Raw genomic sequence first — 14,204 nt, 5'->3', positions numbered from 1 at the left:
TCACGTAACTTAGTCTCAAAATCAAATGGTAAACATACAGAAACAATACTGGCTGACCAAAGTGGCAAAAGAATTGCAATCTAATCAAAGCTTTAGCTACTACACATTCTAAGGTTACAGTACAAATTAATAGCAAGAAAAACTGCACAAACGAAATAACATACATTTAGATTCAGCAAAGAAAAGTCATCAACTGTTATTACATGTAGCGAACTTCATTAGTGAGAACCCTAACTAACACCAGATTAGAATAGCATGCTTGGGCTTCATGCAAAACAATTTAGTCACACAAATTTGGAAAAACATCTAACTACAGCTCTGTCAAAATACCGGTTAGTACCTAGAAACAAAAGCAAAAAGACATAACAATCAGTAACATTGTCAGTATGCCTGTCCTCAATATGGTTCAGCAAGCTGTGACAGTCTTCGTCAACAGGACATCAGTTCGGTCAGCAAGACATCAGGATTCATCATCAAATTTCAGAAAAAAACGCAAAGTCTCTTTAAGCAGTAAAGTTAAGCACGCCTCTGATCAGGACAGTCAAGCAAAATAATAGCCTATCTTCTCTCGGTGCAGTCCGGCTAAGTTAGATTTCCTAAAACTACTTCCCATGTTCTAATTGGTCAAAGAATTACATATTTACACTTAGTCCAATGAAACTAAAACCCCTAATCTAAAGTTTTACTATGACATGGTTCACGTGTCGATGATTGGCTCCTTTTCTCCCGCTCTCGTCATTCGGCTCATCAGGTAGCAATATTGTTGCAGCTTATACTCCAGTCTGTGCATCCATTGTCTACTCCTGGGAAGGTCAGTCTTACACATACAATATACATTGTTTCACTAGCAAGTACAGCATCTTCTAGCAAGCAGTTTCTCATGAAAACTAACTTCAGCTACGAACACTTGGTCAGTACAGTGGAAAATCACAATTTAACTCTCTAAGCAAACATTTTATAAACGCCTAAGAAATGCAGGTTGACATGAACTAGGACCAAAACCTCCGTAAGTTAAGGCCTACGATTAATAAAGCTAATAAATACATAACGGATAACCTTTAATATGACATATGAATACACAAATCGAACATAAGCTCAACATTTCACATTAATGAGCCATTAATAAGTACACTTTGTGAACACTGGCGGCCACTTTAGTGGGCAACCCTTCAAATGCATGCATTATTTTTCTCTACGTTAATAATATTCTACGCAAATCCAACACTCAAAATACATGAAAATTCATTAATAAGTTCAGCGTTAACAAGACTTGAACCTTTAAGAGCATTAGTTGTTCAGTGTAAGTGTTGCATTAGCAGCCCCCAAATTAATACAAACAGCCATCCATGTTAAAGATCATATAGAATAGCTGCTGTCTTTCAAAACCCTCCAGACAACATGAAAGAGATAATTACCAATCAAGCACTGAAACTCTGTTCATTTTAACAGGCCTCTTGTCAATTGCTAGTGCCACTAATCAAATAGGACAGGTCCAGGTGCCAAGGTTTTTTTTATTTTTAACTTACCTCACCTGGTGGTCCCCTCACTGGGTTGGGGCTGCCGGCATCGTTTGGACTGGAGGGAAGCATCAAGCTAGACAATGCCAATTCCTTCACACAGATACACGAACCTGCAGTACACAACAATATTGCCATGAGTCTGCTGGCTGGTGGTGAAACCGAACACACACCTGCATTCAAGTGGTGTCCTGCATTAACTGCAGCGTGGGAAGCAGACACTTCAAGTCTGTGCAGTGTGTGTTCAAAATTCCTGATAACAGACTGTGGAGACTCGATTTCTCAGCTCCCCTCCTGCTGCCTCTACCCCACCCTTTCCCAGCTGCTCATAGGATGGGACCCACCCTGTTACAAGTTGGGAACGGGTAGAGTGATAATGCTCACCACTCCCTGGCTGATGTGAAGCCCCAGTGCTTTAGGGCTTAAGTCTAAAATGCCCAGAGCTTATTCTGCCCCCACTTCATCAGAAGAGGAGACTGATCCTCTAGGCTCTGTCTTTTCCGAGCTGATGTCCTCGGGTTGTGAGATCATCAGCTTGGCAAATACTTTAGACTTTGGGTGTGCCCAGAAACAAGCATTGTGAGTGGCAGTGTGCAGTAGCAGCTCCACAGCAAGTTAGTTCAAGAGTGTGTAAGTGTTTTCTTTTTTTAAAGAGTTTTAGCATTGCTTTCATTTTGACCATGAAATTAAAGCCTCTTCACCCTTGAACAGAAGCTGCAGCTGGGGATTCTTAAAGCAGCTCTAGAACACATTTGAAATATTTAATCTCTTATACTTACTGTTTAAAGTATGTACTGGTAAGGGGAAAAAGTACTGGCTTTAGGTGATTTTCATAATTTTTGTATGGGCCAGGAGATTAAAATACTGGTGATAGTGGTAAAAAAACAGCCAGGTAGCAACCCTACTTGCAGAGCTCAGTCAAAGCACCTGAATCTAAGTCAGAGCTCCGTTATTTTATTTCCACCTGATCCACAGCAGATAAGGGTGCCATTTTACTTCAACCCTGAACTCCTACATAGAAGTCCCCCCTCATTGCTTTTTAAAGCACATCAACAAATGTGTGTCTCTCTATGAAAAAGGCAAAGAGTTCCAGACTGTAGCAGTAAAAAAAAAAAAGATCTGCCATCCCATCAAGCTTGTGTAATGCACAGTACTGTGCGAAGTTTGGCATTGATAAACTGCTGGTGTTTTGACGGTAGATAAGTCATCAATATATGTTGGAGATAGCTTGGCGTTGAACCGTAGAAGGCCTTATGTGCCAGACATAAAGCTTTAAAATGGCACAGTTTCTGTATAGGCAGACAATGAAGCTTTCATATGAGGCAGATTTAGAATTAATCTAGAAGCTGCATTTTGTATCATTTGTAATCTATTTGTTGACGTAAAAAATGTTCTAGGTTACGTGTGAAAAATTTGCAATTCTATTAAGAACACAGAGGCAGGTTTATGCTTTCTCTTTCTTTCACTGAAAATCTCAGCAGCCAATCACAATAGAGTAAAATAAAAACTTCATTACCCAAGAACATGTATGATATGTATCACAAGGCCCAATCACAATACAGAAACCTGAAATAGCGTCCTCCTTCTTTATAACGTCTAATAAGTATTCAACTCAAAATAAACTCATTACAGTTCAAACTGATCCAAACAAGGATTATGCGACTTCACTTCAAATTTGTACTGATCCAGTGAATCCAGCAGCTCAACAGGAGCCTGCACAGAGATGGGATCTCAGCCATCTAGGAACAAAGCAGATCATCAACCACAGGATCACTTCTCCACAGTACAACCAAAAACTATCAACAAAGTCCATTCAGCCCATCTTCTGATTGGTCCCTTGAATGATAAAAATGATCATAATACTCCCATAGGAGAAAATAACATCGAAATACTACACTGTAAAACAATTAAGATTCAATCAGGGAGGGAGATCCGTAAGAAATGTATGCAATAACATATAGCAATACATGCAGAAAATGCACATTATTACAATTATAGAATGAGTGGGATAATCCTCACCTCTGTGTCCATAATAGAATTGAAAATTCTTGACGTGTATGCTAGAACATTTTTTATTCTATGTCACGACTGGACACTCCGATTATGCGTGTTTAAAGCTGCATCACAACCACAGATGCTACATCAACAATTGGTTTATGATAGAATTTACAAAAATTAGACTCACAAGACCAATCTGCTACCTTCATAACGTCCTCTAGACGAGACCCTAAAGCACATGATTTGGAAGCCTTGGCCCCACTGGCCGAATGCACCCCAAAACTGAAGCATCAATGCCAGCCTCAGTCAGCAACCATCTCATCTATCTGGCCAAAGTAGCGGCTGACACTGGTCTGAAAGGCTTCTGAAGAGCAATTAACAATTGACCCTTTGATTCTTGTTGCAGTTCCTCAGTAACAATCTCATATGCCTTCAAACATTGCACAACACACAATTGTGGATTCCCTGGAAAAATAGGATAAGTTACTAACCTGCAAATAGAGTTAGTTCTCCTAGTGATAGGAAACGTTACACCATCCGGGGAACAGACTGTACCTGCTAAATCTAAGGCGCAAACGTCTGAAACTCGTTTACAGGAGATCAGACATGATAACTTAGTTAACTTTGCTGAGATTTGTTTTAGAGAGGGATAGCGGTTGGAAGGCCATTTATCCAAAAATCTCAAAATTATGTTAACATCCCAAAAGGAAGAATGTTTGGGCTGAGGAGGAATGGACAAGCAAATCCCTTTCTTCACTTTGCAGAGCAAGGAATATTCTCCAACTGGTTTGCCATCAACCGGCATATGTCCAGCAGAAATGGCAGACCTAAAATTGTTAACAGTTCTGTAAGCTAATCCTGACGCTGCAAGCTCAGCCAAGAAATTCACAATCATGCAAACATCTACCTTCACGTTATCGACACTCTGCACGTCACACCAAGCACTCCATCCCCTCCAAGCTGAGGCATACTGCTTATGGGTGCCTTCAGCCCAGGCCTGTATGAGGGAATCAGTAACCTGTTGCAAAATCAAAGGAGATCAAGCTAACAGCAGGGCTACTGAGAACCACGGTTGGTCCTCCAAAAGGGGATCAGGAGAACAATCTCCACCTTCTGTTGTCTGATGAGAGACAGAACCCCAGGAATCATCATGAATGGGGGAAACGCATTCCCCCGAAACTGAGTCCAGTCCTGGAGAAAGGCATCTGTCGCAAAACCTTATGGGTTGGGTGCCAACTGAAGAACTTTGGTAACTGGTGATTGAGACGTGATGCAAGTAAGTCTACTTCGCACGGACCTCATTCCCTGAGTATCTGATGAAACATGACAGGGTCCAGTTTCCAGTCACTGGAATCCCTCAGATATCGGTAATTCCAATCTGCTATGGTATTCTTGGATCCCAGAAGATATTCGGCCGTAATGACAAGGCAGTGGCTGAGACAACAATGCCAGAAATCCTTGGCTAATTTGGGATTTTGTTTCCCCAGCTTGTTTACATAACGAACTGCTGATATGTTGTCCACGCGTAACAGAATGCAAAAATCTGTCTTCTGAGGGGAGAGACTCTGTATAACAAAAGAGCCTGCTAGAAGCTCCAAACAGTTTATGTGGAGACCCAGTTCTGCTTCTGACCAATGACCCCTCTGTCGAAATAGAGCTGCATCTCGCTCCCCAGTACCACCTGCTGGCATCCAATTTAATCACTATCTCTAGAGAAGACCCGAAGATAGCTCTGCCATTCCAGACGTCCATGTGTTCCAACCACCAAAGAATTTCCGTTTTGCCTTCATCGGAGAGAGACATCTGCTCCGAATATGTTAGGCCCTTCCATAAGTGTCAAATTTTCAACTCCCGAAGGGCACGATAATGAAGAGGGGCTGGGAAAATGGTTTGGATGGACGATGCCAGCAATCCCACTAACCTGGCAATCGACCTCATGGACACAGTCTGGCTGGCTAATGCAGACCTCAATTCTCTCTTGATATTGCAAATCTTCTGGGATTGAGGAATCAACAGGGCTTGGATCTAGCCTATCTGGAAGTCCAGGAAATCTATCAACTGTGAAGGAATCAAAAGTGACTTCTGGACGATGATGATGAAACCCAGGAGCTGAATGGTCCAGGATAAATGACTCCAGAGAGTCTGAGGGTCCTGAGCCATCAACATGAGGTTATCCAAGTAAATTATCAACTGAACACTCTGGGATCCGAGAGACTCCACTACTGGTCTTGTCACTTTGGTTAAGCACCACGAGGCTGATGACAGTTCGAACGGGAGAGCTTTGAACTCCAGACAATGTTCCCTCCACCGGAATTGTAAAAATATCCTGTGAGAAGGGAAAATGGGGATGGCTAGATTGACATCCTTGAGGTCCAAATGACCCATCCAGTCCCCTTCTAACAAAATATCTCTCAACATCTGAATTCCCTCCATCTTGAAATGTCTGTACAAGATCCAAAGATTGAAATCCCTGAGGTATAAGACCAGCCGATGACCCCACTCTTTTTGTTTACCAGAAAAATGGGAATGATGAATCCAAGAGGGTGAGGTTTGGAAAAACATACTGCCCCCTCGTCTAGCAGGGACTGAACCTCTGAGTCTATTAAAGACTCCTCTGCTTGGGAAAAATACATCTGTTGTGGAGGATGAGTCTGAGTTGGAGTATCGTAAAACTCCAGTTTGATATCTAGAATGGTCTCTAGTACCCAAGGATCACTGGTAATTTGTTTCCAATTGTCCAGAAACAAGCACACTCTGCCCCCCAGTATCACCTCTGAAAAAGGCTAAATCTCATTGGAGTATCCAGAATCTTGAACCGCTCCTTGTTGTCCACAGCGGGCACCTCTGCAAAATTTGGGTCTTACCCCTCTGGAACATGTGGGGTAGAAGGTGGATTCTAAGGACTCTCTGTACCAGCCTTCTCTCCCCCAATTGTAAAAGGACTGTTGAGGGCCTGCAAATGAACCTAGATTGGGAAAGCACCCTCCATAGCGTCCAACCCTGACAAAAAGGCCCCTCTTGAAAACTTTTTTGATGGACATTTGGTCTTTGTCACCAGTGAAATACTTGGAGCAAAATTTAGCAAGCTTTTTAACAAAAGGGCCTCTGAACAGCAGACCCTCAGCCACTGGACCCGTTTTGGATGTAGCCAAGACATTTAATTTTGGGTCAATCCTTATTAATATGGATCACCTACGTTCAGTTGAAATGGCGCAATTGGTGTTTCCTAACTAGCATATCACCTTTTGCGGCCATTCTATTAAGATATCTGTATCTACTGGAAAACCAGACTCCTTAGCTTGGTGAGATAGCTCCAGGATCTTAGTTAATGGTCAAGTCATGTCCAGAAGTTTATTTTGGCAATTATGCCAAGTTCTATCCAAACCCTTCATTGAATCCCTGGAATACTTTTTCATGAATGTAACTAAAGTGGAATCGAGTGTCCGTAACGTTCCCTTCCAAGTCTGGTCTGAGACATTCCTCACTAAGCCGGGAACGGACTTTCCTATCAAAACTTTTGCATATGTGCAATTTTAAATATTTCACCACCTCGGGGTTGGGATCTAATTAGATGCTCTTTGGGTGTGTTATCTCTGTGGGATCAAAAGTCAGGACTTTGGGACTAGAAGGTGAAGAACACTTCTTTGATTTCTTACTGGGTCCTGGTTTATCAGAATCATCTGAATCAGATGAGGAGGCATCTGCCATCCAGGAATTTTCTGAAGAGAATGGGGAGATCAGAGAGTGTTGTGTCGAACTGCAGTTATGGTCGTTGGCTCTCTTGCAGCGTAATTTATCAAAAGCTTCTGCATGTGCATAAGATGGCAGAGAATCTGCCGCTTTTTCTTTACCTCTGGGAGCAGACTCCTTACCTTCCGCAGGGCATACGGGCATCCAACCTTGGGTGCAAGCATAATCCAGGAGCTGACGAGTAATTGGCTCCAATGCCCTGACCAGGGCCTCATCAACAGATTGTTGGACTCTGCAGTCTAAGGCTTTTACTAGATTCATTTGTAGTTGACAGTGAATAGCTACAGGCTAATACCATGTTTCAGCATCAGAAGGGCCCCATTGGACCATTCTCTTGCCTACACATTTACTATTTAAACAGGAATGCAAGAGAGATAAAGGGGGAGTGTGATGGACCTCTGCCAGGCCAGTAGTAATAATATTATGCCAATAAACTGTGGAGGGAGCAGCCTGGGAACACTCTAGGCAGATCCTAATATCATTTATACAACTCTGTGCTCTTTGCAACAGGGCATCCAGGGGAGCAACAGAAAGTCAACGGCAATCTTGAGGGCACACATGCGGTCGCGTTGCAGAGACGAGCTGGCTTCTGAAGAGCTCAAAGCTTCAGAATGCGCGCTCGTACTGTAATGCGACGCAAGGAAAATAAAAATAGAAAAAGAACTACGCTCAGCAACGAGTATGTCCGCTCCACAAATAGGCGTGAAACGCGAATCGGCTAGACAAAGCCGATAGTGTAACAGACGCACTGAAAGCAATGCGTATAGAAGCCAATAAAGCATGCGTAATCGCGTTGCTAAAGGAATTAATTAAATAACAACCACAATATCAGACTGCGGAGCAGCAAAGAAAAAGGACACTCTTTTCGGGTTTAAGACATATATATACACGGCTAATGTATTGTGATTGAGCTATGTGATGTATATCATACATGTTCAGGGGTAATGAAGTTTTTGGTTTACTGTATTGCGATTGGCTGCTGAGATTTTCAGTAAAAGAAAGAGAAAGCATAATCTGAGCCTCCGGTCATGACACAGAATTTTGGGTAGACCCACATATATAGAATTTCCATAGTCCAGTTGAGAAAAAATTAATAGGATATTGGGAAGAATGGGAATATTTTAGGGAGCGTTCTTAGACTCATAAAAAATTTAAAATCACTTTAGCAATCTGTGGGATAAAAGATAATCTATCCTCAAATAAGATGCCCGATTTCCGAGTGCAGGAGGTAGGGAAGGCAGAGGGTCAAGATCCACTGGCCACAATCCAGCTGACCAGATGGAAATTTCTTTGAATATGAAATCTCAAAGTTGAGCTTCAGGCTGTTTGAATTCATCAAGGTAGTAATCTCAAACATGCAGTTCTTGAAACGGGTGTGTGTGGTGACATTATTGTCAGATTGGGAGACAATTATTTGAGTGCCATCTGCAGAAGATCTAAAGTTGAAATCAAAGGAACAAATCAGATTGAATTGTATACTGTAGCCATTTCATGGGTGTTGTGAGCCACTTATACCACATCAAACATGCAGCATCTTGATTCAGAAATATGTAGATTTATTATCTAGCTTACAAGATACTAACAGTGCTTAGTTCAATAGCAAGAGAGGGTAATACACAGAGATCAGAAAGACGGAGGAAAAGAAAGATGGCAAACCTGTCACAAAAGGAAAAAGAAGGATTCTGTAAGAGCAAGAAAAAGGGGCAGGGAGTGTCTGGTAGGGGTTCAAATACGTTTAGCCTTGGTATTCAACTCACTGGCATTTAATTGCACCGAGCACTGGATTCTGAGCACAGCTTCAGGCACTCTTTCTTTCACAAAATAAGTTCATTGTAGTACATTGATTTTTTTATTTTCTAACACAATCTCATACAGACACAGAACAAGTCTAAAACATAATACGACATACAACTACACAGCAAAGGAGCAAAACACAATATATCAGGCACAAATATTTTACAACCGTTCCTTGTAAACAACCATAACAAAAACAAAAAATTGACAGTTCCTAAACTGAAGTGGAAAATTCTCAAATTTGTATTGCTCATTGCCTGAAATGCAGAGGATGTTTGTGAAGATGACTGCTCCTGCAGACAAGACTCTCTCTTGCCGCATTTTGTTATATTCTTTCCTCTTAACCCGTTCAGAGCATCACAGTGCTCCTTAGGGACAGAACTCCCCTTTGCTTTATTTTGGGTCTCTACTTCCCCGCTAAACCCATTCAGTTAATCTCTGAACTTTCAGTTTCTCTCCATTTTTACACCATTTCACCACTGTCATTGACAGACTGTGACAGCATTACCACATACCCTGTCAACCGCAACCAGGCTACCATCTTTGGGCGTCCTTTTGTCACATTGCCCTCCTTCCTAATGTGAACCACACCCCATACTTGATAGCAAGTGGTCTTGGTTCTTTTTCTGGGACCAGACGTGTTTCTGTTTGTTTTGGGCAGCCTCAACCTAGGACCTCGCTAAAACATCCACCACCTCTGTTCAATTGCCATCATCCAGCCACCTTATTATCCATGCTGGACACAACTTGGAGATAGATTTCCTCCCCTCAGTAGCTGATAAGGAGACACATCACTCACAGATTGTTGAGTACTGTGATAAAACCATAGCATCGTCCTCACTGCACCCATCATTTCACATTTGTCGGCAAATGGCCCACTTTACGCAGTCAACTACCACATGGTTCATCCATTAAACTAGCCTAATCGTATGTTGATGATAAAGTGAACTTCTTAGGTACTTAATCTCTACTAATTTGAGGAACACTTTTATGTCCTCACAAACTGAACACTATTGTCCAACAGCAATTGCTCCGGGAAACCCTCCTGTGAGCACACTTCATGCAGGAAATCAGTCAGATTTTTGGTGTTTGGTTCTGCAATAAACTTAATTTCTGGCCACTTGGAGTTGGAATTAATCAACCAAAACTAATGCATACCTATGATGCGGATCAAGAAAATTCAAAGGCATAAATACATCTATTCCCATCTTAACCTACTGTCCAGATGGATGTTCAATTTACTGTAAAGATGCAACCTGTGTGGAAAGATTCCTCACAGCTTGCACACCCAAGACAACCTTTCACTTAACTTTCAACATCTTATCCCTACTGGGCCACCAATAACTCATACAATAACTCATACAAACTCAGCACTTGATCAAAGTAAAGCCTAAAGATCCTTCATGAGCATTACAGCTCCCATTTTAATACTTCAGGAAGAACCAACTTGTCCGCTCATATATGTTAGCCATCTTCTTTATTGGGCTCCTCAGCAGCTTTACTGTAAGGTTGTAATGAAGACAACAGGTTAGACACCCATCAACAACATTTTGTACTATTTCCTACATGATCATTGAACCACAAATGCCATTTCTTATCTACAATAGCTCTCATGGCCGCCACATCCAATGATGCAGAAAGGCTTGTCTTGCGTTTTTCTCTTCCCTCACTCTCATTGCCATAGGGTGTCTCTACAGAAAGTCAGACCTGGCATTCCTTCATTCTAGTATATGACCAATATTAAATTGGTACTGTTATAATTTATACGAGAGACATGCAATAAGAGGTATGTAGCTATTGTTTCTTTCACCAGTAAGGGCCAGAGTTACTAAAGTTTCCCGCAAATCAGCAAAGAAACTGTGTGCTGTTTATTGTCAGTGCCGGCACCCTTGCGCCATGGTTGATTCCTGACATATTAGTTGTGGAATATGTATTATATGTAGAGGATATATGGCAGGTGGATCTTCAGCTCCTTCTTGGGGTTTCTCATGGTGAAAGGGTTCCTGCTTTGTATGCCAAATTGTTTTTGTGTGCTAAAATATGAAGATACCTTCTTGCACAAAAGCTATGTCCTCTTTTCAGTGATATGGAATGCATCACACATATAAAGAGGAAGTGCTGAGGATTAATAAAAAAATGTTCGCCTCATTAAGCCATCCTCGAGAGGTGTACCATTTTGGCTCAGTCCCAGATTTACTGACTTTGAGAACACCCATACTCCATCCATGGAATGCCTACCACAAGCAATCGCATTGATTACATTTCATTACAAAGTGACACAAGGTGGAGCAAATTGCTCCTTGTGTGACAAATCTTGCATTGCCCAGCGTCCACTTGCGTGATGCAAAGACAACACAACTCCTAAGTAAATGTACCCCTAAGCATATAAGCAAGGGGGTTGATGATAGGTTAAATGATAAACCTCCTTCCCCATAATTAGATAAAAAAATTCTCTACCGCCTATATGTAGCTCAGCAACTCTTTCTTTTTAATTGAGCATAACAATTCTGGTTTAACTAGTCTATGTGATGCACACCCTACTGTAAATTCAATTTCACCGCGTTTTTGCTTTAATACTGGACCAAGTTTGACATTATTGCCATCTACGGTCACAGAACAAAGTAGAGATTATCATATGGTTTGAAAGCTATAGCATTGATCAACTCCCATTTTACCCAGAAAAGCTATCTCACAATCCTGTCTCCAACACAATTGAACAACATCTTTCTCAAACCCTGCATGCATGAGGGGTACTCTAGTAAAAAGCCCCAAAAGGATTTTAGGTTAGACCTATTACTGGGTGGAAAAGCTTCCATAGAGGACTCCACAAAACTGGGCCTCAAGAACAAGTCCTTTTTTGAAACTCCATGCCCCAAATATTCCACCTTTCTTTTCAGGAACTCACAGTTCTTGTTTTCTAACAGAACACTTCTCGTCTAGAAAACACCTACATCCTGCTCTAAGATTCTATGTGGTTCCTATGGTTGGATGCAAACCAAAACATTGTCTTAGAAGACAGTGGCTCCCTTAATTCTTTTGAGTATCTGATCCAAGATCCTCTGAAATACAGACACCGCTAACACTAAATTGTATCAGAATCAAGCTCAACTTGGTGATATGCCTCTGCCAGATCCAACTTGGAAAGCCACTGTGCCCTGCTCAACTTGGCCAAAATCTAATTGATTTTGGGAACCCACAATTCTCTATTCACGCTGGATAAGTTAAACATGTGGAGTTCAGCACTCCTTTTGCGTGATGCTAGCACAGGGGAAAGCCACAAAGAGGACCGAATTGGCTCAATTATAATTGCCACAGTGTAAGAAATTAAGTTATTGGTTGAGAGGGGGTAAAACCCTTCTCAAGCAACAACATCAATAGTTGTTACAGTCAACCAAAAAAGTCACTAAATTAACCTGTGCTTAACCCTTGGGTAGTTTTGCACAAAAGCAGTCAGGAAAAGACAAAGAGATAAAGTGTAAAGCACTTATGCAGCACACAAACAATAATATAGTGAAAGGACAACACAAGAAAAATCCAGGACCAGTATAGAAAAATAGGATAAATGTTAATTAATAAAATGAGACCAAAATGACAAAAATCTCAACCGGAGATAATGAATTCCAAAGTTTAGTTAAGTATAGCACCTACAATTACAAAGCCACACTTGCAGTCATCTGGTTTTACTAGATCGGGGAAGTCGCAAGTTAAGACTGACCGCGATGGAGCACAGGCCAGATAAGGAACCAGGTTAGTCTCACTAAAAGAGTTATGTTCTCAAAGTCTGACGGGAAGAGCGCAGTTCTCAGTGGAAGTGTCCATAGGGAGCGATGGTCATTGCTGTAGCTGGAAGAGCAGGCCTGGCATTACGGATCGTTATTGCTGAAGCGCGAAGATTTGGTCAAGCGTTGGCCGGATGTTGCTGAAGCTTTGCTGTTGTTTCTGTAGGACAAAATGCAGATCTTGCATCTCCGGTTATCGCTGGTGCTTACTGTAGTGCAACGAGTCTGTTTCACTGGAGCTTTGCGTTGGCAGTCATCGCAGGGAGCAGAATCTGGCACCAAGGTGCAAGTTTATGGTCACAAAGAGCCCAAGACTTCTGGATTTCTCATTTGTTCAGGGAAAGAGTGCACTCTGATGCTTCCAATGAGCCAGTACCTCAGAAGGCATCTCTTGGCAATCCGGGACTCATTATAGCAGAGGCCAGCAGGGCTTAAGCAGATCCAGTTGCAGGTCGAGGCAGATCCAGTTGCAGCAGGTCAGCTGGGGAGTTGAAGGGAGGTTTCTGGAGCTTGTTAAATCCATGTATCTACTAACAGGAGGTCAGACAACTGACCCTTGGAGTCACTCGGTCCTTCCTGGGAACAAGGAGATGGTCCGGTTCTCCTACAGAAAGGCAAGCCTTAAGCAGCAGGACAGTCCTCTGGGGAATAAGGCGATCCTTCTTGAGTCTTCCACAGGTCAAAGAGTGTAATGTCGAGCGACTCCGAAGGGCCAATATTTATATCTGGTACAACCTTTGTGTGTGGTGGACAAACTATCCTATCTCCACATCTGGTTCTGGAAAATTGTTCTCTTCCCATGTCAAGGCTCCAAGAATTCTGGGGTGACTAACGGCTGTTGCCAGAGTCATTTCTGTGTGCTGAAGGCAATCTGGGGGGGCGCAGCTTTGCCCTCTCTCCTGCCATCCTGGCAGGATGGCCCTCTCACAGCTACATCCACATCCTATTATTCACTGTCTGGTCCAACTATGCACTCTTAATGTGGGAGCCATTAACAGGCCGAGGCAGCTAAAAACTTCTAGAAGGCCTTAGAAACGTTTGGGAAGGAAAATGCAAACTTTCTCAAAGTGGCATTTTCAAAATTGCAATCTAAAATCCAATATTAGCATTAAGAGGATTTTAAATTACAGTTCCTTTGAGTCCAAACTTGACACCCCTATCTAACCCCAATCAAAGTTAGCACTTATTAAGTGTAATAGAGTAAGAGTAACCTAATGCTATCCAGTGTGAGGTATAGGCCTTACATTAGTAAAAACAAATTTAGGAGTTTTGTTAGGACCATGACATGTAAAACCTAGGAAAATATGCCCTACTTTATAATACAATGCACAATGTCCTTTGAGCATTTAGGGCCTACCTTTGATAT

This window comes from Pleurodeles waltl, chromosome 1_2 (assembly GCF_031143425.1).
Source record: "Pleurodeles waltl isolate 20211129_DDA chromosome 1_2, aPleWal1.hap1.20221129, whole genome shotgun sequence".
In the NCBI taxonomy this organism is placed as follows: domain Eukaryota; kingdom Metazoa; phylum Chordata; class Amphibia; order Caudata; family Salamandridae; genus Pleurodeles; species Pleurodeles waltl.
Note: the sequence above shows the minus strand (reverse complement) of the source record.